This window comes from Lynx rufus, unplaced genomic scaffold (genome assembly GCF_022079265.1).
Source record: "Lynx rufus isolate CCGP_SWC_20201006 ecotype Redwood Valley unplaced genomic scaffold, mLynRuf1.p SCAF_7, whole genome shotgun sequence".
Taxonomy (NCBI): Eukaryota; Metazoa; Chordata; class Mammalia; order Carnivora; family Felidae; genus Lynx; species Lynx rufus.
This window is the reverse complement of record NW_025814889.1, coordinates 45,116,603-45,136,228: the sequence shown is the minus strand read 5'-3', so window position 1 is coordinate 45,136,228 and position 19,626 is coordinate 45,116,603. Positions and strand designations below refer to the sequence as shown.

The 19,626-nt window shown below is 37.9% G+C and overlaps 1 long non-coding RNA gene across 1 annotated transcript; it reads left to right on the top strand.

The window, feature by feature from the left end:
• Positions 1-11,628: 11,628 nt before the first annotated feature.
• LOC124501518 (uncharacterized) lies at positions 11,629-18,926 on the top strand. Its single transcript, XR_006959778.1, has 3 exons — positions 11,629-11,701; positions 16,437-16,544; positions 18,839-18,926. It is a non-coding gene; the product is annotated as an uncharacterized LOC124501518 (long non-coding RNA).
• The last annotated feature ends 700 nt before the right edge of the window (positions 18,927-19,626 follow it).

Sequence of the window (19,626 nt, the reverse complement as noted above, 5' to 3'; positions counted from 1 at the left end):
AGCCACACAGACTAAACTAAACAGGGAGAAAGGAGAAACAAGAGGGTTTACATTCCATTAAGACTGTAAATAAGGAGAGCGCAAAGGCTGCAACTCCGCAGCTCGATACCTGGCGGTGCTCTGGTGGGAAAGGTGAATCCCCAGGAGCAGAGTGGGGTCCGGGAGGTTCTCGGGCCACGCGGGGAAAAGCAGTTCCACTGCTGGAAGGACATTTGGTAGAGACTGTTGAAGCCACCTGGTCCCAGCAGACCCCGGAAGGTGGCCACATTCGCTGGTGCTGGAACAAGGTCGTTGAGGGTGAAGCCTGGTGCCAGATGTGTGTTGCGCTTTTCCATGGTCCCTGAAACGCTGAGGCTACACTGTCTCGCGATCTTTTTTGGGGGCAGGCTGGCACTTGGCCGCAGTCTCGGGGCACTGGCAATAGCAGGGTCCAGCAGAAGTTCCTGGGTGCAGCCGACATTCGGCCATTGCTCAGTGAGACCCTCCCGCAGAGGGGCAGAGCGGGTCAAAACTGCAGTCCTTCAGAAGTAAGGGGCCTGGGAAAACAGCCGCATCTGAGGCAAAACTCGGGAGAGAGGTGCTGCCTGGGGCCTGGTCACGGAGAGTGGAAAAGCGGGGAGTGGATGAGAGCTGAAGACTGAGGACGGGTGCACCATTGCTGATCCAGGAGAACAGGGTGGGTGGCGCCAATTTTCACAGTCATGCGCATGCGCACTGATGAGCACCGCAACGATCCACCCCAGTAGGCTAGCAGCGCCATCTAGTGGAGAGCGGAGCTGTTACACCGAGCCCTGCCCAACTGGGCCAACTTTGCTCTTCAAGAACACAAACCTCACTGCGGGCTTAATTTATGGACTATAAAGAGCTACATGGACTCACCTCTAGGGGAAAACGAAGCAATTTCAGTCCTACTTCAATCTGTTAGCAGGTGCATCTATTCAATTTTTTTTCCCTCTCTTTTTCCTTTTTCTCTTTTACAATTCTTTACTTTTCCTTGAATACAGAAAGAGAAAAAACTCATTTTTATTTTCAATTTTTTAAAAAAATATCTGTCTTTAATTTTTATTACTATATTTTTTACTTTTGTGTAAATTTTTTTAAATTCTACTTTACTTCCATCATTTTATTTTAATCTACTTCAGTGTACTCACCTTTTCAAATTTTCAATTTCCTTTTTTTTCTTTTTTCTCTTTTTCACTTCTTTTCTTTTTCTTGAATGCAGAAAAATTTCATTTTTACTTTCAATTTCTTTGAAAAATATTTTTATTTAATTTTTATTACTATATTTTTTGCTTTTATGTAAATTTTAAAAAATTTTATCTTACTCCCATTATTTTATTTCAGTCTACTATAGTGTATTCACTTTTTCAAATTTTCAAACGATTTCTTCTTTTCTTTTTTAAATTTTTTTCTCTTTTTTGTTTCTTTTCTTTTTTCTTTTTTTTTATTAAAAATTTTTTTTTCAACGTTTATTTATTTTTGGGACAGAGAGAGACAGAACATGAACGGGGGAGGGGCAGAGAGAGAGGGAGACACAGAATCGGAAACAGACTCCAGGCTCTGAGCAGTCAGCACAGAGCCCGACGCGGGGCTCGAACTCACGGACCGCGAGATCGTGACCTGGCTGAAGTCGGACGCTTAACCGACTGCGCCACCCAGGCGCCCCAACTTTTCTTTTTTCTTAAATACAAAAAACAAAAAAATTCATTTTTTTAATTTTTATTAAAAATATTTTTCTATAATTTTTTCTACTACATTCTCTACTTTTGTGTATATTAGACTACTTTAGTGTATTCATTTTTTTCAAATTCTCAAACGATTTCCTTTTTTTTTTTGCTTTTCCCCCTTCTTTTTTTGTTTTTGTTTTTGTTTGTTTCTCTAATCTGTCAAACCACTTTCTACACCCAGACCAAAACACACCTAGGATCTAGCATCATCTATTCGATTTTTGTGTGTGTCTTTTTAATTTTTAATTTTAATATTTTTTAAATTTTAATTTCTTTAATTTCAATTTTTCTACCTCACTGATTCCTTTTCTCCCTTCAAAATGACAAAATAAAGGAATTCACCCCAAAAGAAAGAACACGAAGAAATGACAGCCAGGGATTTAACCAACACAGACACAAGCAAGATGTCTGAACCAGAATTTAGAATCACGATAATAAGAATACTAGGTGGAGTCGAAAATAGATTAGAATCCCTTTCTGCAGATATAAAAGAAGTAAAAAATAGCCAGAATGAAATTAAAAATACTATAACTGAGCTGCAATCACGGATGGATGCAGCGGCGGCAAGGATAGATGAGGCAGAACAGAGAATCAGCGATACAGAGGACAAACTTATACAGAATAACGAAGCAGAAAAAAAAGAGGGAGATTGGGGCAAAAGAGCACGATTTAAGAATTAGAGAAATCAGTGACTCATTAAAAAGGAACAACATCAGAATCATAGGGGTCCCAGAGGAGGAAGAGAGAGAAATAGGGGTAGAAGGGTTATGTGAGTAAATCATAGCGGAAAACTTTCCTAACCTGGGGAAAGACACAGACATAAAAATCCAGAAAGCACAGAGGACTCCCATTAGATTCAACAAAAACTGACCATCAACAAGGCATATCATAGTCAAAATCACAAAATACTCAGGCAAAGAAAGAATCATGAAAGCAGCAAGGAAAAAAGTCCCTAACCGACAAGGGAAGAGAAATCAGATTTGCAGCAGACCTATCCACAGAAACTTGGCAGGCCAGAAAGGAGTGGCAGGATACATTCAATGTGCTGAATCAGAAAAATATGCAGCCAAGAATTCTTTATCCAGCAAGGCTGTCATTCAAAATAGAAGGAGAGATAAAAAGTTTCCCAGACAAACAAAAATTAAAGGATTTTGTGACTGCTAAACCAGCCCTACAAGAAATTTTAAGGGGAAATCTCTTAGGGGAGAAAAGATGAAAAAAAAAAAAATATATGTATATACCAAAAGCAACAAAAGATTAGGAGGGTCCAGAGAATACCACCAGAAACTCCAACTCTACAAGCATCATAATGGCAATGAATTCATATCTTTCAGTACTCATTCTAAACATCAATGGACTCAATGCTCCAATCAAAAGACATAGGGTGACAGAATGGATAAGAAAAGAAGACCCATCTATATGCTGTTTACAAGAGACCCACTGTAGACCTAAAGACACCTACAGATTGAAAATAAGGGGATGGAGAACCATCTATCATGCTAATGGTCAACAAAAGAAAGCCAGAGTAGCCATACTTATATCAGAGAATCTAGACTTTAAAATAAAGACTGTATCAAGAGATGCAGAAGGAGGGGCGCCTGGGTGGCTCAGTCTGTTAAGTGGCCGACTTCGGCTCAGGTCATGCATGATCTCACGGTCTGTGAATTCGAGCCCCGCGTCGGGCTCTGTGCTGACAGCTCAGAGCCTGGAGCCTGCTTCAGATTCTGTGTCTCCCTCTCTCTCTGACCCTCCCCCATTCATGCTCTGTCTCTCTCTGTCTCAAAAATAAATAAACATTAAAAAAAATTAAAAAAAAGAGATGCAGAAGGGAATTATATCATAATCAAGGGGTCTATAGACCAAGAAGGCCTAACAATTGTAAACATTTATGCCCCAAATGTAGCAGCACCCAAATACATAAATTAATTAATTCCAAACATAAAGAAACTCATCAATAGTAATACCATAATAGTAGGAGACTTCAACACCCCACTCACAACAATGGACAGATCATCTAATCAAAAACTCAACAAGGAAACAATGGCTTTGAATGACACACTGGACCAGATGGACTTAACAGATATATTCAGAACATGTCATCCTAAAGCAGCAGAATATACATTCTTCTCTAGTGCACATGGAACGTTTTCCAGAATAGACCATATACTGGGACACAAATCAGCCCTAAGTACAAAAAGGTTGAGATCATACCATGCATATTTTCAGACCACAATGCTATGAAACTTGAAATCAACCACAAGAAAAAAATTTGGAAAGGTAACAAATACTTGGAGACTGAAAAACATCCTACTAAAGAATGAATGGGCTAACCAAGCAGTTAAAGAAGAAATTAAAAAGTATATGGAAGTCAATGAAAATGATCACACCACATCCCAAAACCTCTGGGACGCAGCAAAGGCAGTCATAAGAGGAAAGACAAATAGCAATCCAGGCCTTCCTAAAGAAGGAAGAAAGATCTCAGATACACAACCTAACCTTACACCTTAAGTAGCTGGAAAAGGAACAGAAATAAAACCCACAACCAGCAGAAGACAGGAAATAATAAAGATTAGAGCAGAAATTAATGCTATCAAAACCAAAAAAAAACAGAACATATCAATGAAACCAAAAGGTGGTTCTTTGAAAGAATTAACAAAATTGATAAACCACTAGCCAGTTTGATCAAGAAGAAAAAGGAAAGGACCCAAATAAGTAAATCAAGAATGAAAGAAGAGAAATTACAACCAACACAACGGAAATAAAAACAATAAGAGAATATTATGAGCAATTATATGTCAATAAAATGGGCAATCTGGAAGAAATAGACAAATTCCTTGAAACATTTACACTACCAAAACTGAAACAGGAAGAAATAGAAAATTTGAACAGATCCATAACCAGTAAGAAAATCGAATTAGTAATCAAAAATCTGCCAAAAAACAAGAGTCCAGGGCCAGATGTCTTTCCAGGGGGAATTCTACCAAACATTTAAGGAAGAGTTAACACCTATTCTCTTGAAACTGTTCCAAAAAATAGAAATGGAAGGAAAACTTCCAAACTCTTTCTATGAAGCCAGCATTACGTTGATTCCAAAACCAGACAGAGACCCCACTAAAAAGGAGAGCTATAGACCAATTTCCCTGATGTACATGGATGCAAAAATCCTCAACAAGATATTAGCCAACCGACTCCAACAATACATTAAAAAAATTATTCACCACGACCAAGTGGGATTTATACCTGGGATGCAGGGCTGGTTCTATATCTACAAAATAATTAACGTGATTCATCACATCAATAAAAGAAAGGACACGAATCATATGATCCTCTCAATAGATGCAGAGAAAGCATTTGACAAAATACAGCATCCTTTCTTGATAAAATCCCTCAAGAAAGTAGGGATAGAAGGATCACACCTCGAGATGATAAAAGCCATTATACGAGCGACCCAATGCTAATATCATCCTCAATGGGGAAAAACGGAGAGCTCTATCCCTAAGGTCAGGAACAAGACAGGGATGTCCACTCTCACCACTGTTATTCGCCATAGTATTGGAAGTCTTAGCCTCTGCAATCAGACAACACAAAGAAATAAAAGGCATCCAAATCAGCCAGGAGGAGGTCAACCTTTCACTCTTCACAGATGACATGATACTGTATATGGAAAACCCAGAAGATCCCACCAAAAAACTTCTAGAACTGATTCATGAATTCAGCAAAGTTGCAGGAGAGAAAAGCAATGCACAGAAATTGGTTGCATTCCTATACACCAACAATGAAGTGACAGAAGGAGAAATGATGGAATTGATCCCATTTACAGTTGCACCAAAACCCATAAAATATCTAGGAATAAATCTAGGCAAAGAGGTGAAAAATCTCTACACTGAAAACTATAGAAAGCTTATGAAAGAAATTGAAGAAGACACAAAGAAATGGAAAAAGATTCCATGCTGGACAGGAAGAACAAACATTGTTAAAATGTCCATACTACCCAAAGCAATCTACATATTCAATGCAATCCCTATCAAAGTAACAGCAACATTCTTCACAGAGCTAGGACAAATAATCCTAAAATTTGTATGGAACCTGAAAAGACCTCGAATAGCCAAAGTATCTTGAAAAAGAAAAAGAAAACCAAAGCAGGAGGCACCACCCAGGCGCCCCAAATTATTTTAAAGTTTTATGGAATCTGCCTGCTTTAAAATAAAGTTCACAGTAATTTAGTTAGATTCTGCTACCACACTGCTTGTTCTCTTGACTTATGTTATCATCATCCTTTCTCTCTCTCTCCCTCTCATTTTACTTACTTATTATTTCATCTTGCAGTTAAATCGTGGTTTCTACTACCTTATTCTTTTTTGCTCAATGCCACTATTGTATGTACTTTGATGCAGGCGAGGCTTGCTGACTGTAGAGACAGTGAGCATGAGTGATGTTTCAGTGAAACCTTATAGGAAAAATAAAAGTCGAAGTAGAAAAGAGGTATAAGAAACATTTTAAGAAGCACAAAAAATACTCTGACATTGAGGTAAAAAAGTGTGTGGGTGTTTTAAAGACAGAAAGGCCTTTGGGGATAATGTCTTTATAATGAGGTTATTAAAAATAGCCTCATCCCTCAAAATAGAAAATTAAAATGTCAATCCTAAAAATATAGTAATATACGTATATTCTGACCATACTACTTTATCTTTTTACTTGCTGTAATACTATTGATAAAATATTTAAAGCTATATGGTTTGAAAGGTATTCTAGAACGTATTCTATTTTAGGTATGATAAAGCTGGCATCTTATTTCAAAAACCCTAAGAACTGGGGCGCCTGGGTGGCGCCGTCGGTTAAGTGACCGACTTTGGCTCAGGTCATGATCTCACTGTTTGTGGGTTGCAGCCCCATGTCGGGCTCTGTGCTGAACATTTGCACGAAGCCTGGAGCCTGCTTCAGATTCTGTGTCTCGTCTTCTGCCCCTCCCCCAATAGTGCTCTGTCTCACTCTGTCTCTCAAAAATAAATAAATGAACGAAAAAAATTTATTAAAAAAAAGCCCTAAGAACAAAAATTGCTAATAATTGCTTCTCACTGGATGTTTGTTCCAAATTTTTAGGGATACAGATGATTTGTTAATATGAAACAAAAATAAATGTCATCTCTACAACTTTGTAAAAGATCAGAGGCAACACATTCCTGGAACCTGGGCTAACTTTTAGAGTCCATTTTCTGCTTGGTTCCTGACATACACACCTGTTATTCAATACCACCTAATAGATTCCGATCCTGAAGCCCAATCTCCCAGGAGACTCATTTGCATAGAAGGTCTGCTGGATGCTGCTGAAGTCACTTCACCTGCTGGTTTGGAAGCACAGGGGTATAAACTGCAGTGGGTCTTATCACCCCACAACCCGGAAGACAGTGCTGCCCTGAGAGTTTAGAGGTCGTACTCTTCACCCTCTAAAATACACGTCCAAAGTCCATGTGCTGGCTTAATCATTCCTAGCCAGTGAGGTATATAATAGTTGGTAGCAAAAGAAACGATGAAATACATTTCTGTTAAATGACGTCGTTTGGCACTGGGGAATTTGACATAAGCCATATAGATGTCTGGCTGCCGTGCAGAGGCAGCCCGGCCTGGCAGATCACAGTCCATAGGCATGCTTGAAAACCGTGTTTGCCTTTAAGAGAGAGCCCTGTCGCATGGGAAATTTTAGATGCTTTCTTTATCATCTCTATTCGTGTCAGAAACCTACTTCCTGAAAGCAATGAGCTAGATCTTAAAAAGAAACACCGTGAGCCAAAGGCAAACCAGAAAAAAGAAAGCTAGAGACTTCACATGTGTTCCCACCAGTATTTACAAGAGGATGAGACAGTTGTGGTTTGGGAGTGATGGAAAAGGGAGCTCCAACCAGGAGAAAGGGCTTTTGAAAAGACTTCCCCTGGTGTGGCTGGCATCGAAGTGGATTTATTGCTATTACTGCACATTTCTAAGAAGACACTTGAAGCTTCACAGCATTGGGGGCCCTTCAGATGGACAGATCAATGTGGTTGATATGAAAAAACCATATCATATGGTTCCTGCTTTTTTTCCTGCCTAACACTTACTTGTAGGGTTAAACAGGGCATAGAACTGCTCACTGCACGGAACAAATAATGTATTTTACTGTTTATTTGTTTTGAGAGAGAGAGAGCAAGTACGGGAAGAGCAGAGAGAGAGAGAGAGACAGAATCTGAAGTAGGCTCCAGGCTCTGACCTGTCAGCCCAGAGCCCGACGTGCGGTTTGAACTCAGAAATTGCGAGATCATGCCCTGAGCCGAAGTCAGATGCTTAACCGACTGAGCCACCCAGGCACCCCACAAATAATGTATTTTAAAACTTGCTTTCAGAGAGTTTATTTTTTTCTCTAGATTCTAAATGGCTGCTTTGAGCTGCCTTCAAGCAAACAGGCTAACTCACACTGGGTAAGATATCTGCATTTGGTGTGTAACAGCATAAACAGATTATACAATCCAACAGGGATAATATAAGGTAACCCACGTTATAAACTTTAAATTACATACAATTTTTCATATATAAAACCTATTTTATAATATGCAAAATATGTACTTTTATATTATAACCATATATTTTTATATTTAAGAAACAAAATAAAAGCATTTCATAAACTATCCTGAAAAACAGCTCATTGCTCAGCTTTAGGGCATGTCTGTGTGTGTATATTTACTTTTGTACTTAAAAATCATATAAATGTAGCAAAAGGTAGATATTGCCACTGTCTTACAAGTGTTTAAGTTCAACAACATTCTTAATGTTAATCATGTCAATTCTACCTTCATACAATAAATATAATTGCTTACACTCATTATTTAAAAAAACAAACATGCTCTGATAGTATTTGCTACAAATAGTGGAACAGATGAATTTGCCTTTGATGCTTTCAAAGGAGTATGGTCAAATGTATTCAATATTTTAATCATGTGTCTTTGTTTTGTCCCAGGTTTTTTTTATGTAAAGAGTCTGCTTCTTCAAGCAATTTAAAGAAAACACAGAAATAAGTAGAAATGTGATATTTTTCAAATCATTCATCTCAATTTTTAGGTATTTAGGATTTGTAATGTATTAAGCAATCTGGATATCCTTAGGATTTTGTTAAAAAAAAACAGGCTAACATTTATGCACACTTTGCTATTTATCTACTTTTGCCATATATATATATATTTATAATTGGGAACTTATCTTCATTCTATAAATATATAGTTTGCCATATATATATTTATAATTGGGAACTTATCTTCATTCTATAAAAAGAAGACGTATAAATCATGCCAGGTAGAATATGGATATTTCCCTTTTATTTTTATAATCTTTAAATTTTATTGTTAAGCATTACCTAACCTCATGAGATTTTGACAATGCCTTTTTGTTTTTATGCTTCAAGGTAACTGCTAAAGCTCAGGTTTGTACTGATCCACAGAATGTCTGCAAAATTCAGCATTTGAGGTCTCTAGGACTCCTGTCTGACACAGAGTGCAGGAGTAAAGGAGACCCTGAGGCCAGTGGAAACCCTGCGGGGGAGTATCTAATGTCACATGGCCATCGGCTATCTTTCTCCTGACACGGTCTCTCTGAGTCACCTGACACGGTCTCTCTGAGTCAGTCAAGCACGTCAACGAGTACCTTGTGGAGTCAAAGCAGAGGCGAAAGGCCCCCAGAGCCAGCACATCATTGTAGCTGTGATCCTGACCAAGTTCTTTTCCGGCTGTGAAATCCCAGGTACGGATGAGGTATTGCAGCCAGCAAGGTTGGGTGACCCGTGCCTGTGCTGTCACATTGTCCAGCAGAGAGGGATAAAGTAGCATTTGCTATGGGAAAGCTGTGGACAAAGTTGGGAGGGCTTTGCATTGTTGTCCCAAGAACTGACTCTTGGATCCGAGTTAATCCATATCGAACGTTAACTTTATTCTGCAAGTGAGAAAACAAGTATGAGAATGAGTTGGGTCAAAATATTTCCTATGCTGATATGATATTTTTAATCCTTAGATGTTTTAAAGAATATTTAATCCTTTTTTAGACAATATAAATCTGTGGGGTTTTTTCTCTTATCTCCTAAACTGAATGGCAAGTCCCTCTTCTTTCATTAAGTGTCGTAAAAAAGTTTAATGCTTTGACAGTATGATTACTTTTCTATCAAAATAAACCCATGTTTCTACTTCTAAATTTATTTTCTTGTTATTTTATTATACAGATATTTAATTAAAATACAATTAAACAAAAGTTTGTTAGCTTGGAAAACGACCTTATGACAAGATCTACCTTATAATTTGCCACTTTGGGAAAGAGAATCTTTTTCTGAAAAACTAATGACAATATGTTTATACATTTTATCATTATTTGATGATTGTTCAGGTTCACTGACATCTGAAAGTAATTAAATGGGGAAATATTAAGATATTTTCAAAACCCAAGAGTCAGATCTATTTAGGAAGAACAGTTATCTGGTTGTTTATACATGTAGCAAAATATTCTTTTGGGAAAAATGCTTTCTCACTTGTAATCCCTATGTATATAAATATTTTTCTAGGAGAAAGAGATTATTAGGTATTTTTTAGAAAGTATGATTTATATAAGCAAAGGGTAGGTGAAGGATCATAATTTGGGTCCATATAAATAAGTTCCATGTAATATAGATACTTGAACTAAATATATATTTATTGTATAGTTACATATAATGTAAATTATGTTATTATATTTATATCTATATTTGATCTAGACTACATTTAATATATTGTATATGTATTTACTTATATATATTTATTTTAACTCAAGAGTACCATTTACTAGCCTTCTGACCTTGAGAATACTGTTTATGCTCCCGGAGCCTCAGTTTTCCGCATCTAGAAAGAAGAGCATCACTGTGCAGCACTGTTGTTAGAAGGACAAGTTATGCCTCCCTCATTTAATGTAGTCCTAACCCCCCTTTCCTTGAATCTCACGGTCTCTGCATTTTCCTTACAAAAGGAATCAAGAACCACCGATTATGAAGTTCAAGGGATAATGTGAATGAATGAGGAGACTCTGACATAAGCAATGTGGCAGGCATGGTTTTTGTCCAATTGGTGTGTGTGTGTCCTTACTAAACAGGGGCTTAGTCTATTTGGTGTCAATATATTTGCCATTTGGGCATAACCCAGACACTAAGTGGTGAAACATGAATTTTCAAATGATGATATAAATGTAGATTTTTAGGTGAGGCTGGAATATATCCTTTTTAAAAATTGGCAATGGATTCAATTATTTTAAAAACAGCAAAAGCTTAACGTAACAAGCTTGTAAGCATAGTGGACCATTATTAACCATCTGTTAAAAGGCAGTAGAAAGAAAAACTAAAATAAAGTTTTTCTTAATGTTCGCAGATAAACGTTTACTTTAATTCATTAGCTGTCCCTGTTACTTCATGATGAATACTGTCATTTTTATGCCCATGGACTATTGCGTAGGAATCAAGCCTTGTTGTTTGACTGCAGCCCTCAGAAATGAGCGAGGAGAGAGTAATATACACAGAGCTGAAATCAGCCCATTCAAGGCAACAGGACAAAAGACGTCCAATGTTTAAAAGGAGAGGTAAAGGTTTTTAGTTTGTTTTCCTGATATCTGAAAACACTACGATGTCAAGTAAAAAATAGTGAAATTGTGATAATTGTGTCTGTACATATTTGATACTCTCTGTCTGGTGCTCAATATGTCAATGGGTGTATTTAAATGTAATAAGCAATGAGATTTGTGACCACCGTAAATAGCGCTATTCATTTTAAATTCCAGAATGAGGTTCCATTTTGTTCTAATTCCGAGGGCTTTGCTGTGCTCAATGCTTACTGTATATTTTGCTCTCTGATTTTGGACAGGATTTCCATGGCCTATCGTTGCATTAACCCTGGGATTTCTATGTTTGTTCCTCCTGCTGGCAATCACAGGCTTAGGATATATGTGTGAGTATCAGGCACACACATTTCACAAGAACAATGAGCCAGACTGATAAAGGAAATGCTGTAACTACTGAAACTCTACAGAAACTTTAGAAAGTATGGAGTCCTATAGAAATGGTAGTAATCATGATGCTGTTGATGATGATATTGGCGATGTGATTTTATTATTTTGCTATCACTTAACCTTTCTACCATGCAAACTAGTGTGTGTCATAGCTGTGTTGGCACAAAATTTTGTACCTTGAGGCCTACATATATTATATATATTTTCCTCCTTATATTTTGTATAGGGGGAGTTTTTCCATGTCAACAGAGAATTGGAAAAATCTTGATTTGAATTTTTTATTCCTTACCATAGTGCAACACTGCTTAAAATATCTAGGAATAAAAAGCTTATTTGTTTTTTCTATCAGTTTTTATATATTCCGTGTCAATTTTTAAAACAAATTTGTATGGAACACTTGTTTTTAATATGAGTTTCCTGATGGTTATTATTCTTTGTTTCATTCTGTGAGCAACAATTTTGAGTATCTTCTCTGGTGCAAGAAACAGGGATTTTAAAAAGTCAGCTCTTTATAAGCTCAGTTAAAAGGGGACAGTTTTTTTTAAAAGAAGCAGTTTTAAAATGAAATATTAGTGCTGGGATACTGTCATTTTTTATGCCTCACGGACGGACTGTTGCCATCAGGTGGATGGCATATTCTATGCTGAGAAGAAAGCTTTCCTCTAGAGATAATAATTGATATGAGGTCAAGGATAGGTGGAGTTTAAACAGGACATCAGGGTAGAGAAGACTCATCCAGGCAGAAAACAACATGAACCACAGAACATATTGATGTCCCAGGGAATTACAGCTTCCGGACAAATAAAAGAAGTAGCTAGAAATGGGTTTGACCGTCAACCCATTTCTAGTTACTTCTTTCATTTGCCCAGAAGCTGTATAATATTAATATCATGTTAAGATATATTAGATTTCTCAAAACAAAAGAAACTTGGAAGATTTTCTGTGAGGGAACAACATGACTCATGTCCCAGGAGCAGATTGGGATTTGGGAAAGGTCAATCTGAATTGACTGGAAAGTGCATGGAAGGACAAAATAGGAGGATGTTTCAGGATTAAGGGTTATTTAGAATGACTGAATTAGTGCTATGAAAGAAGAAGGATTAGGGACCATACATGAGAAATGATTAAAATGTAGAATTGCTAAGATGTACATTTTATTGAGTGTGTGAGGCAAACAAGTGAATCAGTGATACCATTTGACATGAAGTTTATACATCTTGGCAAATATATTCCATTAAGTGTTATAGAAAAACACAAGAACAGAAGGCTGTGATTTGGGATGTGTATGCTTGTGTGTGTGTGTGTGCGTATGTGTGTGACTGTGTGGGTGTGTGCGTGCGAATAATGGTGAAGAGTGAGGTGCTTGTGACATATCAGTGGAGATGACCAGAAATAATGAGATTGGTCTGTGTCTGTTAGAGTGAGCTTTGGCGGAAGACACAGATCATCAGCATGTACAGGGTAGAATTAAAAGTCTGGAGATCAAGAGAGACGCCTAGATTCGAGACATGAATTGTGGATTCACCGATTAATGTACAAGTCTGGGAAAAGATAGCAGAGGAAAGCAGAAGCTATACCACGCTCTACCTTGTGAAACCAGGGAGAGTAGACTATGCTAGAACAAGGGTGAGGCGGGGGATCTCAGGGTAGATCAACATTTAGAAGTAAGTAGAAGATGAGTAAACAGTGTCAAGCAATGATGCTTAGTTAAACAAGTAGGAGGGGATCCAAAACATTATGGTATCATGGAGAGAAGGCAAAGGTAGTCAAGAGTTCCAACTAGTACTGGAGGATCAGGTATTCTAATGGCTAGAGATATGCTTATTAAATTTGGCAAGAGAGAGGCCGAAAGGATATTTTCTAGAGTAGCTCCAGTGGGATAGTGGGTATGGTCAAAGCCTGACTGTAATGGCTAAAACTCATTCAAACATTAGGAAGCAGCGAGGGTGAATACAGTGAATACAGATCAGTGAATTCAGAGATCAGTGAATACAGAAAAGTATTTATTTTAATTGTGGCTAAGCGAAACATTTACCAAGCCTTGAAAGTATGTGGATCTCTATGATCTCGAGCGTTGTTAAAGGCAGTATAACCGGATACAAACACTTAGTTTGGTATTGTCTTCTACAGCTCAACATGATTCAGTAATTCTCTCCCTAAGTGTATATCCAACAGATATACTTGCACATACACAGAAATGAACTTCTACAGAACAGTTTGTAGCAGTGCCATTCACAACATCGAACATGTCACAACTACTCAAATGATCATTAATGGGAGAGTAAATGAGATCTCTGCAATTGATTTGCCAATGGAATGTATGTGACAGTGAAGACAACGACAATGGTAACCAACAATATGGATGAATTTTAGCAAGAGCATATGAAATGGAAAAAAAAGCAAGAGCACAAAAGTTTGTGCATGTCACGATACACTTTTATAAGATGAAACAGTGCAAAACAAATACAATAAATAGTAATATTTCAGGAAATACACAAAGACGCAATAACACTATATATAAAATGTACGGAGAGAGTAATTGAAATGTGCATTACTTACAGCGTGTGAGAGAAGTAGGGAGATGAGATGAAATGGCTATCAAAGTAAATAAATGAAATGCTTAAGGTCCTGGCTACAATGTGGGGTAGCTAACAACTTGCTAAATAAGGAAGAAAAACCAGTTCTGAGAGCAATGTGGTAAGTGTCTCATGAATGCAGGAATGTGAACAATCTTATGTTCGCACCCAATCTGAGAGTAAAGAAAAGAACTCTGTTACAAAAAATATGAAAAAGAAAGGACAGGAACTTTGTGGGAAAGCTGACTTGAGATGATCATATGCAAGAGAAGGGAACCATGAGAAGGAAACTGTGGAGGGTTCAAGAGAGAAAATGACAGTAGGAGATGAAGACCACCAAAGATTTCATAGGGGATGAAATCCAGAGCAGGGGTGAGAGTTTCACACTTGTTCGATGCAAAGCACATTTTTTTTCTGGGGTAGAGTGAGAGATACCTGTGTATCTATAGGAGGAGGTGCAGGAAGGTGAGGAGAAGGTATCCTTGCTGTGACTGTTTCCATGCGAAGGAGCAGATGAGGCCATGTGCTCAGAGAGAGGGAGAGTCAAGGAGGTGCACCAGATAATTTAGCCAAAGTACAAATACTTGAAATAGCTATTGAATTGGGAAAAGAGTGTGATTCAAGAACTATTCTGTGTTATATCGAGAGGTGAAATGGTGAAGAAAATCTAAGCGTTGGTCAGCATTACTTTGTATGTGTACAATTTTGTGATTTTTTTGTCATTTGACTTTTAGAACCTTGAGGGGAGATGAGATGGTGAATGACAAGTGTCATTCCAAAATTGGCTATTTTATGTATTAAAAAAATATTTTTTTAAAAATTTTTCGAGGAGTCTCCCCACCCAATTTGGGCCTGACCTCACGACCCTGAGATGAAGAGTGGCTTGCTCAATGCAGTGTTAGCCAAGAGCCCCAGTGAAGCTGGCTATTTTCAGATGTGCATAAAGACTATGCTGCAAGCTTCTTGGAGGTCCTGCCAAAATTAGTTCTGTACTAGGTGTCCTTAGATGGACAAAAAGGGAAGGATAAGGGAATTGATTGGTGCCAAGAAATGGTAGTATTTAGGTACAGGAGATCCTAATGTGGGGGGGGGCGGGGTTAAATGGTTTTTATTTATGGTTGAGAGAAAGAGATAGAGAGAGCACAGGAGAGGTGGGGGGTGGACACAGGGAGAGGGGGACAGAGGATCCGAAGTGGCCTCTGTGCTGACAACAGTGAGCCAGACACGGGGCCGAAGTCATGAACTGTGAGATCATGACTTGGGCCCAGGTCAGATGCTTAACCACCTGAGCCTTCCAAGGGGCCCCTTAAGGTGTCTTTTCAATTCAGATCCAGTATAGGAACACTGGAATGGATGACTGAGTTGAACAGGGGTTATATTTATTGCCATGGATACATCAGGAGACTGTGCAATTGATGTTGGAGTTTTACAAGTGGACGTTGCATTTGGTTCAGTGATGGGTGGTAGAGAGCTGGAAATGACGATTCCTAGCTGCCTAACAAATCCTTAAGGGACCTTTCTTTTGGTGTTTGTACACTTAAAGAGCCATATACTGCGTGATTTTACACTTTTTTATTTGTGAGTTTGGAGAAGATACTGCCAATTTGCTCAGAGATTTTTCACTTACTTTTTGCAAATTAGAAGTCGCCATGTGTGCTCTTCCTCTATGTATATTCAGTGAATTAATTATAAGCTTGTACTAGAGGAGAGTCAAATCCCTGGTGTTTAGCTTCCTGTGCAAATACTACATGCTAAATAAAATACTGGCTACTTCATTTCACCAACTTTGTAATCATTATATGAAGAGTAAGTGGCATTGAAACTAAAAGTATATTTCATTTCCTGTTTACATTTCTGTTTTATAAAAATTGATTCCTCTCTCACGTACTTCCAAAATAATGTATAGCAAGTTATCATTTTATTTAAAAATCTGTTTTATGTTCTGACACTTCGACATATTGTAACCTGGCATTTTCTCTGATCGTACTTTCATTTAGTCAGCGCCACTCACTGTGCCATTTAGAATTAGAGTAAGTGATTATAATAAAATGATCTATTGCAAGCATTCAAGACCTTAATTTTATAAAATGAATTGAAGTTTTTCACAGGTGTTCTGGAGAAATCAGGCAAGATATGAAAGCACCAGAAGACAAGAATGCTTCCTTAGCAGAAGTTGAAGATCACTTAATTTTACTACCCACTACAGGTATGTACTGAATGATTATACTGATAGTTTACAGTTGTTTCCTCGATGGAATTATCTCATTCTGTTCCATTTTAATATATTATTTTAAAACTTTACATTGTATTTTGTCAAGTCCTTTAATTTTTATCACTTTTTAAAATTAAATCCATTTTCTTTCTTCTAGCTAATCGAACTCTTGACTTTCACAAAGTCATGTTGATTTGATTGAATAATTTCTGCTTATGGATGAATTTTCTCCAGTCTCGATTACTTGGAATTAATACCATCCTCTTATATTCATTGAGGTGGATTTCTCCCGAAGGGAGAACTGGTTCCGATTGGAGCAGTGTATCTGTACTTGGGAAGTCAAGATTTCTCATTGTCATCTTTACAATGGTCTGACGTCTGTCAGTCTCTGGCTCCACAATTTGAACCCAAAGCTATTCTCAACATGAGACTTTTGGGATACAGGAGAACCACCTATTTTTTAGTCATTCAGTCTGATGTAAGCAAGATATATATATATACACACACACATAAAGCAAGCATACGTCTCTAAGTGGTCTTGTGGTTGAGGATCATGTGGCTTTTCTTTTCAAGATAAAGACCATGACGCATTACTTTTTCAAAAAAAAATTATTAAATCCCACCTGGTTAACATATTGTCTGGTAATTCATTCAGGGGTAGAATTTAGGAAATCGTCACTTATATACAACACCTAGTGCTCATCCCAACAAGTGCCCTCCTTAATGCCCATCACCCATTTGGCCCTCCTCTCACCCAACAGCCCTCCAGCAACCCTCAGTTTGTTCTCTGTATTGAAGAGTCTCTTTTGGTTTGCATCTTATGGTTTGCCTCCCTTTATGTTTTTAGCTTATTTTTCCTTATCTTCCCCTATGTTTGTCTATTGTGTTTCTTAAATTCCACATATGAGTGAAATCTTATATTTCTCTTTCTCTGACTGGCTGATTTGCTTAGCATGATACACTCTACTTGCACCCACATTGTTGCAAATGCAAGACTTCATTCCTTTTGGTGGCTGAGTGATATTCCATTGTAGAATATATCGTCTTTACACATTCATCGGTGATGGCCATTTGGGCTCTTTCCATGATTTAGCTATTATTGATACTGGTGCAAAACATTGGGGTGCAAGTGACACTTCAAATTAGCATTTGTGTGTCCTTTGGCCAAATGCCTAGTAGTGCCATTATTGTTTCTAATTATAGGGTAGCTCTATGTTTCATTTTTTGAGAAACAGCCATGCTGTTTTCCAGAGTGACTGCACCAGCTTGCATTCCCACCAGCAGTGCAAAAACATTCCCCTTTTTCCACATCCTTGCCAACATCTGTTTTTGCCCAAATTGTTCATTTTAGCCATTCTGGCAGGTGTGAGGTGGTATCTCACTGTGGTTTTGATTTATTTCCCTGATGATGAGTGATGTGGAGCATCTTTTCATGTGTCTGTAGGCCATCTGGATGTCTCCTTTGGAAAAGTGTCTGTTCATGTCTTTTGTCCCTTTCTTCACTGGATTATTTGCCTTCTGAGTGTTGAGTTCCATAAGTTCTTTATAGATTTTGGATACTAATCCTTTATCTGATATGTCATTTGCAAATATTTTCTTCCATTCTGTCAGTTACCTTTTAGTTTTGCTGATTGTTTCCTTCGCAGTGCAGAAGTTTTTATCTTGATGAGGTCCCAATAGTTCGTTTTTGCTTTTGTTTCTCTTGCCCCTGAAGACATGTCTTCATGTAAGTAAGAAGTTCCTGTGGGTGAGGTCAAAGAGATTGTTGCCTGTTTTCTACTGTAGGATTTTGATGGTTTTGACATTTAGATCTGTCATCCATTTTGAGTTGTTTTTGTGTATGGCATAAGAATGTGGTCCAGGTTCAATCTTCTACATGCTGCTGTCCAGTTTTCCCAACACCATTTGCTGAAGAGACTGTCTTTTTTCCATTGGATATTGTTTCCTGCTTGGCCAAAGATTAGCTGGCCGTACATTTGTGGGCCCATTTCTGGGTTCTCCGTTCTGTTCTGTTGATCTATGTGTCTGCTTTTGTGCCAGTACCATACTGTTTTGATGAAAACAGCTTTGTAAAACAGCTTGATCCAGGATTGTGATGTGTCCAGCTTTGGTTTTCTTTTTTAACATTCCTTTGGCTATTCAGTGTCTTTTGTGGTTCTGTACAAATTTTGGGTTTGTTCTAGCTCTGTGAAGAATGCTGGTGTTATTTTGATAAAAATTGCATCGAATGTGTAGATTGCTTTGGGTAGTGTCAGCATTTTAACAATGTTTGTTTTCCAATCCATGAGCATGGAATGAAGACGATGACACATTTCAAGGAAAATGGTACTGCCGTGGAAAAAGCTGTTACCACTTTTCAAAAGAGGAGAAAACTTGGGAGAGGAGCATGGTGTCATGCCAAGATCTGCAGGCTAGACTCCTGAAGATTGAGACTAAAGAGGAGCAAGTATGTCTACTTTCCTAAACCTGAGTAAATGCTTTGAGTATGCAAAGCATGTCTGGAGTTCAGATAATTGTTTCGACTTTCCTCCAATATTATATGGCATGTTGTTTTGAAGCACTTTGTTAACTGGTGCAGATTTCTCTGTGGAAGAGACATAGGTGTAACAGTGACCAAGAAGAACCATTGATTTAAATCAAGAAAAACAGCCATTCTGGGCATGCCATGGAATGATTTTCAGTCTTTGGTATTGTATATATTGCATGTTAACACTTAGTATGCTTCAAACGGCTCAGCATTATCTTCTCAAGGCTAATACAGGGCAAAAGAACAACTGCTTCAAAGGTATTAGCTTTCTAAAGAGATACTTTCTCATTGTACTGAGTTCTGTTGTTCCTTCCTCAGTATATTGGAGGGATTCAACTTCAAAGGAAAGATGAGTCTCTCCCTTCATGGCCATGGGAAAGGAGGTTGAAAAATGAAGAGGTTGAATGTAACTAGAATGATTCTTTTTTTTTAAAGTATTTTTTTTTAACATTTATTCACTTTTTAAGAGACAGAGAGACAGAGTGCGAGTGGGATATGGGTAGAGAGAGAGGAAGACAGAATCTTAAGCAGGCTCCAGACTCTTACCTG